The 15942-nt window shown below is 47.1% G+C and overlaps 1 protein-coding gene across 1 annotated transcript in view; it reads left to right on the forward strand.

Annotated features, from left to right (window-relative positions):
* LOC112559238 (neurobeachin-like) overlaps nucleotides 1–15942 on the forward strand; it is a 172766-nt gene that overhangs the window by 95248 nt on the left and 61576 nt on the right.

The raw sequence follows: 15942 nt of genomic DNA on the forward strand, positions 1-15942 counted from the left end.
CGACCGCAGTCTTGTCGACCATCCTCCAGAGACATATGCACGCCAGCTTGCATACATACCTACGCACGCGAGCGACACACACACACGTACCCCCGCGCGCGCTTTTTTAAGTGGAAAAGATGGGGCAGCCCATCATCAGCGAGAGGCACTTGAGCTTTTATGACAGACGGGGATGGGGGTTGCGGGCCCAGCTCGCGGGCAGACGACTCTCGTGGTAATGAAGATTGAACGTTACTGCGGGCCTGCCAGGCCTCAGGCAGTGTTGTGTGCTGCCGCTGCTGCTGCTGCTGCAATGTGCACTCGTCCTGACACACATTTCAATTACCGCCACATTTTCTTCACATACATAACTCCACTTCACGTGCGGCAGAGACATCGACTTCTTCAACTTGTAAATAATAATAATGAGTCACGTGAGATGAGCAGGTTTAGCTTTCCGATGTACGACTGGGAAATAGTTAAACAAGGAGAGGGAGACTATAATGAATTCCTGATATCGAATTGTTACTGTTCTTGTAGTTATTATTATATTCTGAATGTACCATAAAGCGTGGCGAGATTCTGAATAATTAATCGTGACCCTAACTGTATTTCCTTTGACTCTAAGGGAACTATTGTGCGCGGGGATTATCACCAGTGTCCAGCCCGACAGATGTTTTAGGTAAAAGTCTGTGGCCGCAGTCATAAAGCGGTGGTGAAGATGCCCTCGAGAAAAGAAACATGTCCGCGGGGTCTGGAAAACGCCTTGTGTCTACGAAAACATGGTGCTTTTGCACGAATTCCCCATTTGACCCTGGGGAAGGGACACTCCTGCTTTGTAACTATGGCCCCCAGAAGTATGGGATTGTGGACACCAGGCGATGCAACGCCAGCTTGTTGGTCAGCCGACCTGCTTATCTCGCGAAGACGACAGTGGTTGAGAACGCTTTGTTATTTAACATCCATCGACCTTGTTTCACTGGGGTCAGGAATCAAATTCTTTGACAGAACCTGTTGCAACCTTTGACGCTAACCCATTCTCAACCATTTCTTTGCCGTCTTCAGCTCGTTCGCTTCATTTGTTTGCTAGTGTTAGTGTTAGTGTTAGTGTTAGAGGGCCGGATGTGTGGACTTGGAGATCGCATTGAAAACACACAGCTGCCGGTGACGTGCGCTGGTCACAACAGTGTAACGAAGCGTTTCAAGTTTTGCGAAGGTTACCTGCGTCTGCAAGTTTGTTTGTTTGGTTTTGTTTTGTTTTTTTCCTTTCGAACAGCATGCCATGTTTATTGTTTCTGCGATCTTAGTACATGTGCGCGTCACGACAGATATGGAGCGTTCGGACAACAAGGACAAACGTTGGACAAAACTTTTTATACAAATGTAGCAAAAATCTTTTTCGTACTACAACCTTATATTAAAAAAAAACTATTTGTGTTATCTAAAAACTTTTGCAAAACTTTCTCGAACGTTCGTCCTTATTTGTTAGGTTATGAAGGGCCTCGACAGGCACTTTTACAAACACGAAACGTGCCGCATCCCTCTCTAACTGCCAACTGCTTACCAATGGTGTGGCCGGAAGTTTGTTCTCTTGAAACCAAAAGCATGTCATTCCTTAGACTACTCGTAATGAAACACACCCTTCCTCTCCTCCCCATCCACCTCCCAAAAAAATATAGCCCGTCTGTCCGCAGTAGGTTTTCACTGTAAGATGGAATTCTGTCCTCCGTTCTAAAACTGCAGTATTTCCATCATACACACCATTCATTAAGGCGTGCAATAAAGTCTTCTCTTCTGGAAAAACAAGGCCTTTCCATTAGTGTGCGGTACGAAATGCATACTTATAACCCACGGAAGGAGGGGTGTGTGTGTTTAGGGAAAGAGGTTCTTTACCGGTGGGACGTGCTCTTCACAGACGAGACTTAATACGGAGTGGGGCCATGTCTGTCTGTGGCGCGCGTGTTGGGGCACGGGTGGGGAGGTAAACACTGGCGAACACAAATGCACGGCTCATTAGCTAAAGAGACACAGTTACAGCGTCTTTGATTTTCGAGCGTTGATTCAGAAATCTAACTCTTCTTTTCCTCCCTCTTCCCCCATCTCCATGGCACGCGTTAGATGAGCGATGTGCATCACCACCACCACCACCATCACCACCACCCTCATTTCTTACTACAACTCCATCTCCTTTTTTTTTTTTTTTCTTGTTGCCTTTGCGTAGCAGGCCTGTTATTTTGCCAGCTAATAGCATCTGGCAGGGCTGTTGACTGTGGGACTGGCTGCTTGGAAATGTTTTCATTTTCTTGTCGCATCCACGCAAATTGTTTGAAAGTGGACTGGCAACACGTCAGAGCTGCACTATTTTATGAAAACCCTCGCTAGTTCAAAGGAACATTAACACGACAGAACTGCGCGTTTTGTTTTGCTTTTTTTTTTTTTCCTAATGACAACATCTGCTGGTTCAGAAATAACATTCAAGCTTTAACATTCCATTTCTCCACACCCCACTCACCTACGACCCTGGTCTCCCTTCGAACCTTCTCCCTCAATTTATTAATTTATTAGTGACGTCAGTGTGCTAATTATTTTTCTTGCTTTCCTAATCAGTTGTTGCCAGTCATGAAAAGTAGGTTCCAGTCGAACAAGAGCAAGAAAGAAAGGGAAATGGTGTATGATGACGAGATATATGTACGTCATTTCATCCGGTACTACCCGTTTGTTTGAGGGTACGACCATCCCTCCATACCACTGAGTATCGAGCTGCTCGGGTGTTCTGGAAACGAGAAACTGAAAGAGCTTGGTAAGGGAAACAGCAAGCTTGGTTGAAACAAAAGACTCGTCTCCGCTCAAAATTTCAGGTGGCAAAATCATCGCTTAGTTACGATCCCGGCTAAAACTACGGTCTGGGACGGCGCTAGGAGGCCGCCATGTTTTGTTGTCACGTGGCCTCATCGAACCCACCCGACGCAAGCGTTCACTTTTCCGTCTCGAGTGCGGTCACCGAAAGCGCTGCTATCATGGATCTGGGTACTGCTGGTCAAAGTAGAAAAGACAAAAGTGACAGAGATTGCCTTTCTAATGAAATGGTTCGTCCTACGTCACAAAGATGGGTTTGTTTTCCTTCTCGAAAGAGTAGGAAACATGGCGACCTCCGTGACACGGCGCGCAGCTGTGTTTTAAACACAACGGTTCATTTGAAACATGAAAACCGATTCTTAACGTTAGTAAATATCATTATCCCCAGTGTGCCATATCATTCGTTTTTTCCTAGTGCTAAAATTCAAAGAAGTCAATAGCAGCCCCGCATTTGTAACGAAGATACGTTAATAATTTTTGTTGTTGTTGTTGTTCCCGGGTTTGTTTTTTTAACCATCAGAAAAGTATATGTGACCCGAACGGCACCGGATGTGACGCCATTTTTTCTTGCTTGTGAAGGTTGCACCCAACGAGCACGTCAAAAACATTGCCACGACATCCTAGTCGAGACGGAATCATAGGGTGGACTATAGTTTTTCAAGCAGCTAAATACCAAAAGACGTTAGTGAGAAACATTTTCGTTGAATTTGCTCAGAATAGGAATATTTTTGTATAACAAACCAAACAATCACTTTAGGTAATTTAATACTTAGGTAACACTTGTGGCCATCGTGGGACATCAGGATAGGATGGGCTGTAAGTTGTAGGGCATGCGGAAAGGTCCAGGTTCAGAACACAATGTTCAGCGACGTGCTTCACAGATGAGCTCTACTTCATCCAGACACGAAGACGAGGAAAGGGAGGTTCATGAAGGCTCGCTCATGGAGCAGCAGTGGCTGTCTGGCGAGGCTGGCGTCGCCCTGGAGAGTACACTTAATGTTCTTTCCGTGTTTTGCGCGCGCCTCCCACTTCAGGCCGGATGCGCGTCAGCACTGCGTGGTCCTGGGGGAGAAAATTGTCTTAATTGATGGAGAAAGACTCGGCCTTAAAAACCCAATAGATAAACAGATAAATCTCCGCGGAACATTAGTCGTAACGTTAACGAACGCAAGTGCTGCGTCTGCTTTGCCATATTCTTTCGTACGTCCTTCAGTCCCCAGGCTAAAGACTAACACCTATCTCAAACCCCAACCTCCCATTTTTCTTTTCTTTTTTTTTCTTTTTTTTTTTTTTTTTTTTTTTTTTTTTTTTTTTTTTTTTTTGCTGCTGCTTACTTTCAGGAGAGCATTGGTAAAGTCAAGTTGTGTTCAATTTTTTGCAATCCTTCGTTTATGTCTGTTCTAATACAACAAAAATTTTACTGGACATATATGGACAAACGTTTGACTAAGTTTGTCAAACTTGATTAAGCATTTTCAAACTTGACCAAACGTTCGCCCATATTTGTCCAGTAACAAAAGACGAGTATTGGAGTTTACTGGTCATTTCTATGTGAAAACTGTGTCAGAAGTTGTGTCCCGTTTTATGACGAAGACTTGAAGTGGCCAGTACAGTGCAAGTGCCCCACATTATCGTCTTCACACCATGGTCTAATGATGCCTAGTGATAGCTAGTATCAACAAGGAAGCACAGAATCACACGTTCGTGACGGACTTTGCTATTAGAAGTATTGCTTATATGGAGAAGGATACGCAATCGGTTTATTGCTAGGTTTTAGTACAACAGGCTGGACCAGACAGTTGGCAACATCCGCCTGTGAGAGCTCCGAACCTTTCCAGCATTGTCCATATTCACGAGGCGGAGGATCTGGCATCCTTTGTACAGAACGGCTCACAGCAGTGCCTGTGCGATTTTTGACTTTCTCTTACGGAGCTCTCGGCCATTTCTCCTCGTATCCATGACGACCCAGGAGGCCTCGTTTTGGAAGGACGGAAGAATCCGTGCATAAACAAGATCTATTGCCCCGAACAGTTTGCTGGACGACCTCGTTGGCTGGAAAAAGTAAAGAGTCGTTTGGCAAGCACGGGGCCGCTGCTGCCAGCAGGCCGGTCTTTGGTTGGCGGCGCGGACAGTGCCAGCGGGGTGTGCGGATGAAGGCGTCGTCTGATCCTTGGGTGGCGGCAAGTTGCGTCCTTTGATGTCAACAGCGCTCGTAGAACCACAAGAGAATTACAGCGATAGACGATTGCGCTGGTTCCTTTTCAGGCTAGAATGGTAAAGGAAAAAAAAAAACTCCTGCCGTTGTGCTTTTGAATGTCATAGCTCTCTGTCTCTTGCTTGCTTTTTCTCTCTTTCTCTCTCTCACACACAGACACGTAAACATATTCTCTGTAACACTTGAATACGGACATGAGACATTAAAATTTCAAAGACCGGTGCAGTCTTTTACACATCATTACATATGATCAAATTCAATCATATGTGCTCATCGAACTGTATCTGAGTAGGTAGTGAATTTTCAAAGACAGCGAGCGAGTAGACAGGTGCAGGGATCAGAAAAGAAACCTGTCAGAGAGCAGTAAACATGTTTCTGCAAGAATTAGCCTTCGTCAGTCTCTCTCTCTGTCTTCGCCTTCACTGCTCGGTCGCTGTGCATATATTATTGACCCAATAAACCTTCTGCGCTGCTTGTTGGTTATTACACTCACACGTTTCGTCTATTGTGTATGCTGGGCACAAAAGGGGGTAGGGGATTTTATGTATAAAGATCGCGAGCCAGGGTGGATGTGTGTGTTGGTTGCGCGCGTGTGTGATTGGTTGGATGAAAACAAGAGCCATGACACTCGATGAACTTGCAAACGGGTGCATTGAATACACACCTCTGCAAACGTCAAAACTGAATGAAGCTGGGTAACGGTAATCATAACAAAAGTATTGTTATGCCCCAGTCCAGACGTGTGTGCATTTCTGTAGCCCAAGCCTCACATAAGGAGTGTCGGAGTGGTACGGGTGCTCTCCAACCAGCTTGGATCCTCCTGCGAGATCCCTTTACGTCCATCGCAGCTTGAGTCAATTTTATTTTCATGTCTCCGAGACTTCCCCGGAATTACTCCCCGGATTTTTATGCGGGTTTAAACTCGCGAGTTGAGGACACTTAAATTGAGGAAATTGCCCGTAAAGTTATTTCTTGCGCCTGTATGGAACAGAACAATTTATCATCAGCTAAAACTGTCAGGCAGGGGTATGCTTTTTGGGGTAAGTAGTCTGCGCCCACTCCCTCCCTGCCGCCCGTCCCCACCCTACTACGTCGTTCCTACTACTGGGGGAAGGCGGAACATAAATGATGCAAATGGAAGGGAGGAGAGGGAGGGTAGGGAGGTGGGTGAAAATTGATTGTCGAGACCTCTGACTGAAGTTTCTTCTCTTTTAATGTAGTGAGACTCCGTGCGCCGAGCAGATCATCTCCGGAGGTAATAATTTCTCAAACCACAAGCCCGCCGCAAATGCAGCTATAAACAACAGACACAGCAAAAGAGAATTCTGATGGCGGTGGTGTGCGTGTGTGTGTCTGCTATGGAAAGGGAGCTTGGAGTGGTTGATGAGTAAATAGGGTGAAGCTAGATGGACTGGACTGAGAAAGGGGAGCAAAGAAGATCGTTGCTGGCTTGGGCTCGGGTCTGCCCACGAAAATGTAGAACCCTGCTTGTTCAAGGGCTGGATGGCGAGCGGAGCAGCTGAAAATAGTCCGGAAATGTAAGCAGTTTTGATGACTGTTGGGTTCGAACCACGCAGACAGCGCCTTTAGGGACGTTCTGTGCACCGGCCTTTTTGATAACCGCAGTCAACGCTTTTGGTGTTGGTGCCAAAAGTTCTGATTAACTGAAAAATATGAAATAGTAGAAGCAAAGCGCAGGTAGCCATAGTTTCGAAGCGGAAGGCAAGTGGTGAGTGCAGCTCTCGCGGGTTACGAACTGGTAGGACCACGACATGGGACACCACGGAACAAAGGGGGAAGAGAAGTGGCAGGTGTGCCGCCTGTCCTGGACCCAAGTTGGAAAGTTGTGTCTGTTTATTGTGGGAAGTCGATCTCTTGTTATAGACCTCGAGGGGTAGAATAGGATAGGGCACCGATGGTCGCAAGTTAGTCAGAAGCAATGTTCTCCTTTGTTTCGTTCGTCTATAGTCTTATCTCCCTTTGACCCTTGCAAGAGTCCCTACCTGTTTGCCCTCCACCACACCTGCCCTCTTTATCGTCATCAGCTTCCGTCCAGTGCCAGACGCGTACCGTGCGTGGGCCACACGCGGGAGGACCTGCTGTATCTCCCAGTCCAGCGGAGCGGACAGTCTGACCATTAGTGCCAGTGCCATAATTGCTCTGTTATCTCGGCCATTACCTTCCCATACCACCAGCCCCCCATGCACATACATCAACTCCTTGATTGACATACAGATCCTGCAAGTGAGCAGGGGTGGTCTTCTCGCTAAGGATAGCAGCGATAGCCTACAGACCCGGCAGTTGAAGTAGGGATGTACGCTTTTATAGTCAGCGTGAAAGGCTTTGTTTGTTAATTCAGATAACTTAGATCGGACAAACATACGTTATGAAGAAAGAATAATAATAATAATCATCATCATCATCATCTCTGCAGCACATACTGGTTCTATCCGATCGCACCAAGAAATGTTTAATGGGTTGATTTGTGCAGTCTGTCCAGGTCATACGATTCGTCTTTTTGCAAAATCTCGCTAGTGTGCATTTCACTGAGATCCTTCGTGACCGTTACGACACTGCTGACGTCATCATTGTTCCCACATGCTGCAGCTTGCGGTGGCTCCAGTAATTGGGAGCCAGGGGTCTGGGGGGACCTGCCTTCAGACTTTCTTCGATACCGTCCTGTCTTGGAGCCATGATGGAGAGTGGGGTGGCAGAAGAGGGGAGAGGGTACATGGGATGGTCAGCCGCTGTGCAGTTTGTCTTGTCTGGCATAGTCGGCGATCAGGTTCGGCTGTAATAGTTCGGACCGACGCTGGCGCGATTACCTATGTAACTAGAGCGGATGTCTGGGCATAATAGGCTGCCTGAGTATAGTCTGCGCATGGGTACTCTTGACAGATATCTCGCGTGGTAAATGATTAACGGGTGTCTGCGCGTGAATAACTGGATGAATTAGTGGACTGGTTTCACTTATCGAAACCACCCCAAATCACAGCTTTATGTTTTGTCTCTTTCAATTTTTTAATATTCTGTAATGATTTGTCCTTTATTTTTAAAAAAAGGATTCACTTGCCTGTATTTTCAAAGAAGATTCGCATCACGCGTTGAGTTACTCTCCAGCACATGATCAACATTCATTCGCACTAATAAACCAATGGTTGAAGAAATGAGCTGTACATGGAGCGGGTGGTGCGATGGTGCAGTTGTAGCCTAGGATTGTAACGTCCTTGAGCTGGGTGCCCAGTCGGGCAGGGTGGAATCTGATAGCCGAGAGGTCAGAGAGCACTACTGGCGCAGGCACGCCGATTTGATACATGTGTGACACGAACGTTCTCTCCCTTTCCCAGTCTCCCCAGTCTCGGGAATGGGTACCTGACTTCATTGAGGGTTGGGGAGGAAGGGGTATTAGTGTTTACTGCCGAGCCAGCCACTAAGGCTATTCACGGCAAAGCAGACGGCCATGTAAATATGTGCCACGTGCACAGAAAGAACAATGTCAACGAGACAAGATCTGAACCCAGGACGGGCAATTCTCACGTCATTGGTGACAGGCGCTAACCGTTGCGCCACCAGACCGCTAGAGAGTTGGAGAATGGAAGCCTCGTGAGAAGTGCGGTCTCCAACACCTTACCCCCTCCCTTCTCGACCGAATTTTTTTTTTTAAAGTCGTGCTAGCTGAATGCTTAAGCTAACGAATAAAATGTGTTGAATTTTAGCTTGCTGCTAGACATTAGCATCCAGCTAGCGCGACTGTGCCCCTGTATTCAGATCTCGTCTTTGAGTGTGTCACATGTTGACAAGGAGACGGGTGTGTGGTGTTTTCTCACCCCGTTGTGGAACGTCTGCATGAAGCTGATCCCACCGCCCGACTCTACCAACCGATTAGTTATCACAGGTTAACCTCCAATCATTTTTTTTTTTCAAACGACAGGGTATAGTTTATTATAAGAAATGTAATTCTTTAGTCGCGGAACGAATAACTCAAGACGCGGCTGTGAACTGGACAGCAGTTTACATCGGTCACATCAGTGCCTCCTATAAACCCAGCAGCAGTTTGGATCAGGGACACGTGTCGCTTTTTATCAACCCGACAGCAGTTCAGACCAGCGACACTAGTTCCTTCTTTTCCTTAGCAGTATCAGAGCACATGGAGACTGTTTCTGTTTGTCAGGATAATCTTGCTGTAATATTGGTGTTGCTGGGAGGGAGAGGGAATGAGGGAGGGGTGGATGCCGAGGGAGAGGGTCCTAAATGTTTTCACCTAGCGCGACGGATGACTGGATGGATGGAGCTGCACAATTTGTCCCCCTCCACCGTAGATTCATTACATCGCATTATTCCGAGAGATCGGCCATAAATGGGCTTTTTCTATCAGAGCCGAGAGAAGTTTGTAAGTTTACAGCGGCTATGTTATCTGATAGACAAACAATGAAAGCGCCCAGCAGTGCAGGTTAAGTTTCCTTCTAAGTGATCGGGTAATGGATTTTTTTCTCCCCCTTTCTTATGACAGGATTTCGGAGATTGAATTTCCTTTGTGTAATTTTGTGTACCTAATGTCATTGTAGTGCGGTGCACAGAACGATATTTAGTTTCCTTTTTAAGTACTGGTAAAGCATTTACTTGCTTCTCCCCTCGCCATTTCGCAAAGAACAGATTTCGGGGGGTTGAAAGACAGCTTCGCAAAAAAGAGTTCGGCTCACATTTTTATTCTGGGTGAGGAATATTTTTTTTTTTATCAAAAATATTAAAAAGTACGAAATTCCCAACGATTTCACAGCTCTCCGAACCAAAAGATAAAACTTTATCAGCATGCTCGTAATTTTAAAAGCGTGCATACCTACATGTTTGTGAGCGTGCGAGGGTGTGAGAGACAACGAGTGAGCTAGCAGACCGTCTACTTCCTTGCTGTTAGCTGTTTGGGTGGAGCGGTCGGCCAGCGACTTTACTTTCTCCACAGAGGTGGGCGTCATTTAAATAATCTTTATGGTTGTGTTCGCCCTCGAACTGCAACCCTCATCGAAAACCTTAACACCCTGACACTAAAGCCTTTTTTTGCAGCAACGCACAACTTAAAAAAAATTTCAAAGAACAAAGAAAGAAACAAAAATGTGACACATCCAGAAAAATGAATGTATAAGTCATTCAACTCGGCGGGAGGAAACTCACCTAGGGAAGATTTGGTGGGAATCATGAAAGTGCACTAGGCTAGTCGTGTACCCTTTGATCCCGAGTACTCTGTGTGTTTGTGCGCGTGCTCGCGCTCCATTTGCGTAACAGACATCTCCAAGAGCAATAATCTTGCTTCCTTTTCTCGTTGACAAAGCAGTGAGTGATTCACTGTCGCGCGATCGGCCTGGGAAGCAGACGGTGCAGGTGTAAGGTGACTTCCTCGGGTCTCCCGACGACGTGGAGGTGACACTTTCGGGGATACCCAGGGTCTGGGGCTCGCACAGGCTGGATCTGATCTGGAATTTATCACCTGCCGAAAGGTAAGGACGAGCACCATTAGCGCGCCAGCCCGCACTCCTCTCGGAGACAGGTCAGGGGCTTTACGACTGTTCTTTGATTTCATTGTAGCAAGTTTTGGGGGTCGCCTTGCGCGCTCAGAAGGGGGTAAACGAGGTGAGAGAGGGAATAGAAAGCTCATGTGGACCTTGGACTGGAAGCGACCGCGGGAGGGAAAGGCGGGAATAAAGTGGAGAGAAATTACGAGAGTCCTCGGGTCGTGGATGAGGACCTGTTGTATGCAACTTGTGTGCTTGTCGCTTGACATATGTGGACATCATTCCCTCCTGAACCTCTTATCGTCGACTCACTTTTGTCTCGCCTATCTCTTGACATCTGGATATAACTGACCGGCACCTCACCGAGCCACAACTTCACTAGGATGCATTTGTGTTGATTTTTCTGGAGCAAGACTGCTGGCGGTGTTCTGTGTTTGTGTGGAGGGTTTTGTTTGGTTTTTTCCTTCGAATGGAATGTTCGAAACTTCTCGACTCGAACAGTTAACTTTCTTCTGCAACGCATGCTTCAAGAAGTATCTCGTGGAAGCGTGAACGCAAAAGAGCCTAACGAACAAAGCAGAGCAGTGGACAAATACAAGGAGACTTTGCAGAAAGTTACCATTGTTACTGACGGAAGACCTTAACGGTATATAGCGGGCATCATGGTACGGTTTCCCGTTATCTGTCTGTTTTCTACTGGTGGCGTAGTGGCTAAGGCACATGTCACCAGGACAGTGAAACTCGGGTGTCAAGGGTTCGTATCTCGGCTCCGACATACATCTAAATGTGACACCTGTTCACTGGATGACCGTCGATGGTTTTAAGTGGGTACTCTGGCTCCCTCCACTGTGTGTGTCGGGGTGGGGTGGGGATAGTTTTGAATGATGATGAATGAATTTGTAAGACGCATTTGATGCCTATTGTGTTCTCCTGCGACTTCATGTAAGCGCATTGAGCATGCCATGAATAAATACTGTGATTATCCGACTTCGGCTATTGTCCTGCTTCATAATTAGGTTGAGGAGTACCTGCAGGGATAGTTAACGGCAAAAAGAAAAAGAAAAACGCCCCAAGTAACGCTCTGTCTTGTGCACAACGTGGCTCGCTACTTAGTTGAGCTGCATCGAAAACCTGCTCAGAAAGGCGAAGAAAAAAGACTTTACCAAACCTTAAGGTAAGGGTCCTTCGTGTTATATGTAGGTTGTCGTCCGGAATGCGGGGCGAGAAATATAACGGTGTGATGCTGCGACTACAGGAAACTGTATAAACGAAGACGGGTGGGCGGCTTCAACTCGTCGTCTGTCGCAGTTTGGAAGCGATGACAGCAGATATAAGACGACGTAGACTTTAAGAACTCAGGACGGCGTTGGTGACCGGTCTGTTTTAACCGTCGAAGCAGATGAGTGCTACTCTAGTGCGAGAAGAGTCCAGCTGTTTTTGTTTGGATTTTTTTTTTATTATTGTTTTTAGGAAAAAGTCATGGCGGTGAAAATTTTTTACTTCCTTGGCTGCGTGACAGGCAAGAAGAAGAGTGTGGGGATTTTATAGCCGGTTCAAGGTTTATTGGCTACCTCCATTGGTTAGCGGGCTTTACGTGACGGTCGTGGTGCATCCTTACGTTTGGATTCCCTATCTCCACTTTCCTCCCTTTTTTTCCCCTCAGAATTGTTATTGCTGCTGTTGCGCTTCCCCGCCCCTCCTTTCGATTTATTTAAGACTCTTTTCGCAGATCATAAAAACTGCAGTAATATCTTTCTTCTTTTCGTTCTTTGTGAATACATGCATAACAATTTCCTGTTGCAGCACATTTTTGTCTGTAGAGCAATAATCCTTCGCTGTTCTTATTGAATTATGCTTCTTGAGTGTGCCGCGCTCATCATTCACAGAAGTCATGCATGTAGCAAGCTGGTAAAAAGCTTAGGTGGTAGACGTGTTCCCCATATAGAGACACATTGTCAGTGTTCCTGAAGAGGTCGTGAAGAAGCAAGATCATTACATGAGCACCATTATGCGCATTACGCACATTGCAGGCGCTGCTTCGTTGTCCTAATTTTTTAACAGGATAAGTTTGATAATTACGTCCAAAAAAGGGAATGGAGGATAAGGGGAAAAAACTGGTTTTCTCGTTGTTTTTAGAATATTCACAATGGTTTTGTGTCAAGAGGAGGACGGAGTAGGGAAAAGTTTCTGTTCAACAGAGAAGACGAGGCAGCTTGCTGTGCCATGTGGAGAGACGATGGGGTTGTTAGGAACAGCGCGGGCTCACTCTGCAAACATCAGGAACCAACACACGGGGATGCTCAGAAATAGCACGCGCTCCCCTACGAACCTGATGGACGCTCAGCGAAGACGTGGATGCTTAGGAACACCATGCACTCGTGGTGTCGAACATGGTGGACGAACAGATGGAGCAGGATGCGAGAAGCAGCCAAGGTGATGTAGAGGGAAGGGGAGCTTTACAGATTGACGCCACGCTCACTTGACGCCACGCAATTTTCTGTGCGGCCGAATCTGTGCGCGCGAGCACGGCGCGGCCCTGACCCCAGTCGGTCGCTGGGCTGACCCGGAAAGACCCTGCGCCTCGTCCTCCAACGCCATGAGACGCTTCCGGAACTTTGTCGACTGGGGCTGCCTGGCGTCATCTTCCAGAGGCACGGTAGCAAGCGCCGTCCTGGCTTTATTTCTGAAGGCTTTCCGTGTTTGATGACCTGTAGGGAGGGTCACTGCACAGAGCACTTGCGACACGCGTTTCCGTTGGGAGAGGAAATTCATCACATCGGTTTCACGCTAGAGCGGCGAGAAGAGATCGTTAATCACATGTAATGACCTGCGCATATTGAGGGACTAACGTTTTTCCCTCCCAGATTGCGAATCACGAGTTGTCCGTGGAGTAGAGTTTGATGACTTTCGCAAAGCAATCAGTGTAGGTTATAGACGTACTGTTCCAGCCATTCGATGCACAGTTATCAGCGTTTGTCCTGTGACGCTTTTTTCTTTCTGTTGTTCTAGTTCATCTTTATTGCAATTTTTACATTATTTTTATTGTAAAACTTCATGCCCGTTCTGAGCCTTTAAAGAACGTCTGGCTGATGTCGCATGTTGAGAAGCAAGAGAGCAGCAACTTCCCAATACAACTCCCATTTTGTTCTCGTGTAAAGACCTATTTCCACCTGACTTTTCTGTTGTAAATTTGCAATTCTGCCGATAACGAAGCATCGTTACACTACGTGTTTATCTTCGAATAATAAACCGGTTCTTAAACTGGGCTATCAAGCATGCTTGCGTGACTTCTTGCGACAGGAAGCCAGATTAAATGTTGCAAGTAGCATCGTGGCTTCATTGATACGGGATAACAAGCCGGCAAGAGCAGTCCGGGAAATGTCCACAACTAATTGCTTAAGAAAGGTCCTTCTCCCTCCCCAACCCCTCTACGTAGAAGCTTTAGTTCGTGACTGGGCTTTGTGAGACGTTGTCCCTGGAGGGAGCAAGGGCAAGAAAGTAGTAAAGTCGACACAATGCGTCCACAGCAGCCCACGGCTTCCCTGCCACTTCCAACCTCACTTCCTTCCCTTGCGCGGCTGATGAGAGGCGACACCGCGTGGCGCTCATCGACGGCGCGGTGTGGTTGACTGACCTGAACGTGCTTTGGCTAGTGCGGGGTCGGCTGAGTCGTACTACAATGGCGTTTCTGTACCCTAGAGTTGTAATGCCGCCGAACATTTAAGCCATTCCTGTTTCGAGCGTGGGGTGGAGAGGGAAGATGTTCGTCATGCAGGACCCTGACGAGCTGTGTCCTGTCCCGTCGTGACAAGGTGTACTATTTAAATCTAATGACACCTACAGGTATGCGTCGTGCAGCAGCTTGAAAAGGTATATCAAAGTGGAATCGTGACGAGGCTCCAGTAAGTGTCGCGACGTAGGCCGTGAGATGACTCATGTAGAAAGGTGGCAAGTGATGGTGGTCTTGGTGGTGGCCGTAAGTCAGCAAAGAGGCGGTGAATTGTAGAGAAGTCAACCTGGGTCAGCATATTGCGCCTTGTCGCTGCTCTCCTCCTCCCGCCGGGTCGTCGGCCTCGGCACGACGCAGCGCTGCACGGCGCGGCCAAGTGCGCAGGCGGCCTGTCGTCTTTCATTTGCCGCCAGCCACTCGTTTCCTGATGGACTTTCTGCTTGGCTGCTTGCCCTCCACCTCTTCGGATTCACACCCAGCTCAGCTGCCCAAACCCTCTGTGTGTGTGTGTGTTTGTGAGAGAGAGAAGGTTGAAATTAGTATATATTTTATCTGCCCAGTCTCTGGTACCACTAACGGTAATTACCACTCTCTCACGCACGCGACAATGCCTGGCCATCGATTAGCTTCTTTTCGCCGGCCTTTTCGAAGTCCATTTGGCGCAGTGTGGTCCGCTGTCCAAACAGTGATAGCATATTGCCGCCCACCGCTGTCCCTGTGCGCTGCGTCTCTGGGACTTCCATGCAAAACCATGTTGGAACCAGAGCGAGGCGTCGTCAGAGAAATGATGAGCAGTGTGTGCTGCATTTTAACCTCCATCTTAATCGCCGAGCGGGTTCACAAATGTTGGTCTGTTATTGTGCAAAGCACTGTAATGACTGAATTGCGATTTTTTTTTAAGTCTGGGAAGCAAAATAATAGCAGACTAAGAAAATATACAGCCGAAGCTATTTTGAATGTAGTCGTCGTCGCGCAAAACTGGCGAGCGCAAGCTCTTGGATTTTTTCTTTTAAACAGTCCTTCCCAGATGTTGATGTTTACCGTCTGTTTGTAGAAGGGGTAGGAAATGAATTTTTGTAAGTACAGACCCTTTTGATTAGGTCACAACTGGAAGAAGGCGCTGAAAAGTGGCATCCGAAGCGGGTGTACAGATAGCTATAGTCGTGACGAGTGGCTTTATGATGGGGGATGTCAAGAGTTGCACGAATGTTCGCTCGGTCTGGCACATTCCACAGTGGAATAATGGACGTTCACTTGTCTTGGCATATTTACACCGACAGCTTTGGAGCACTCAGACGGAGAGATAACAATAAAAAAGAAGAAAAATCAGTAAAGAAGCTCATGATGACCAGTTTCGTTTCGTCTTCGCGGGTACATACGCGTGCTTGCCTGTATAAGATGATTTTTTAAATTTTCTTTTGCACAAAAACGCACACACACACACACGTCCCAGGCTCAGGCTAACAGGTTATCTCTCTATCTCTCTCTTCATTTGCACATTTGCACGCAATGTTGATACTTGCAGACAAAACGCGTTTTGACATCCGCCTGTCAATGGCTCTCCCAAACCTTAACGCCGCCATGTTAGCTTTCATTAAGGAATCCCATACCACGCGTGCCGCGTGCGCATAGTGCGTGATGGCGGAGCGGCAGGCTAA

Source organism: Pomacea canaliculata, linkage group LG3, assembly GCF_003073045.1.
Source record: "Pomacea canaliculata isolate SZHN2017 linkage group LG3, ASM307304v1, whole genome shotgun sequence".
NCBI lineage: Eukaryota > Metazoa > Mollusca > Gastropoda > Architaenioglossa > Ampullariidae > Pomacea > Pomacea canaliculata.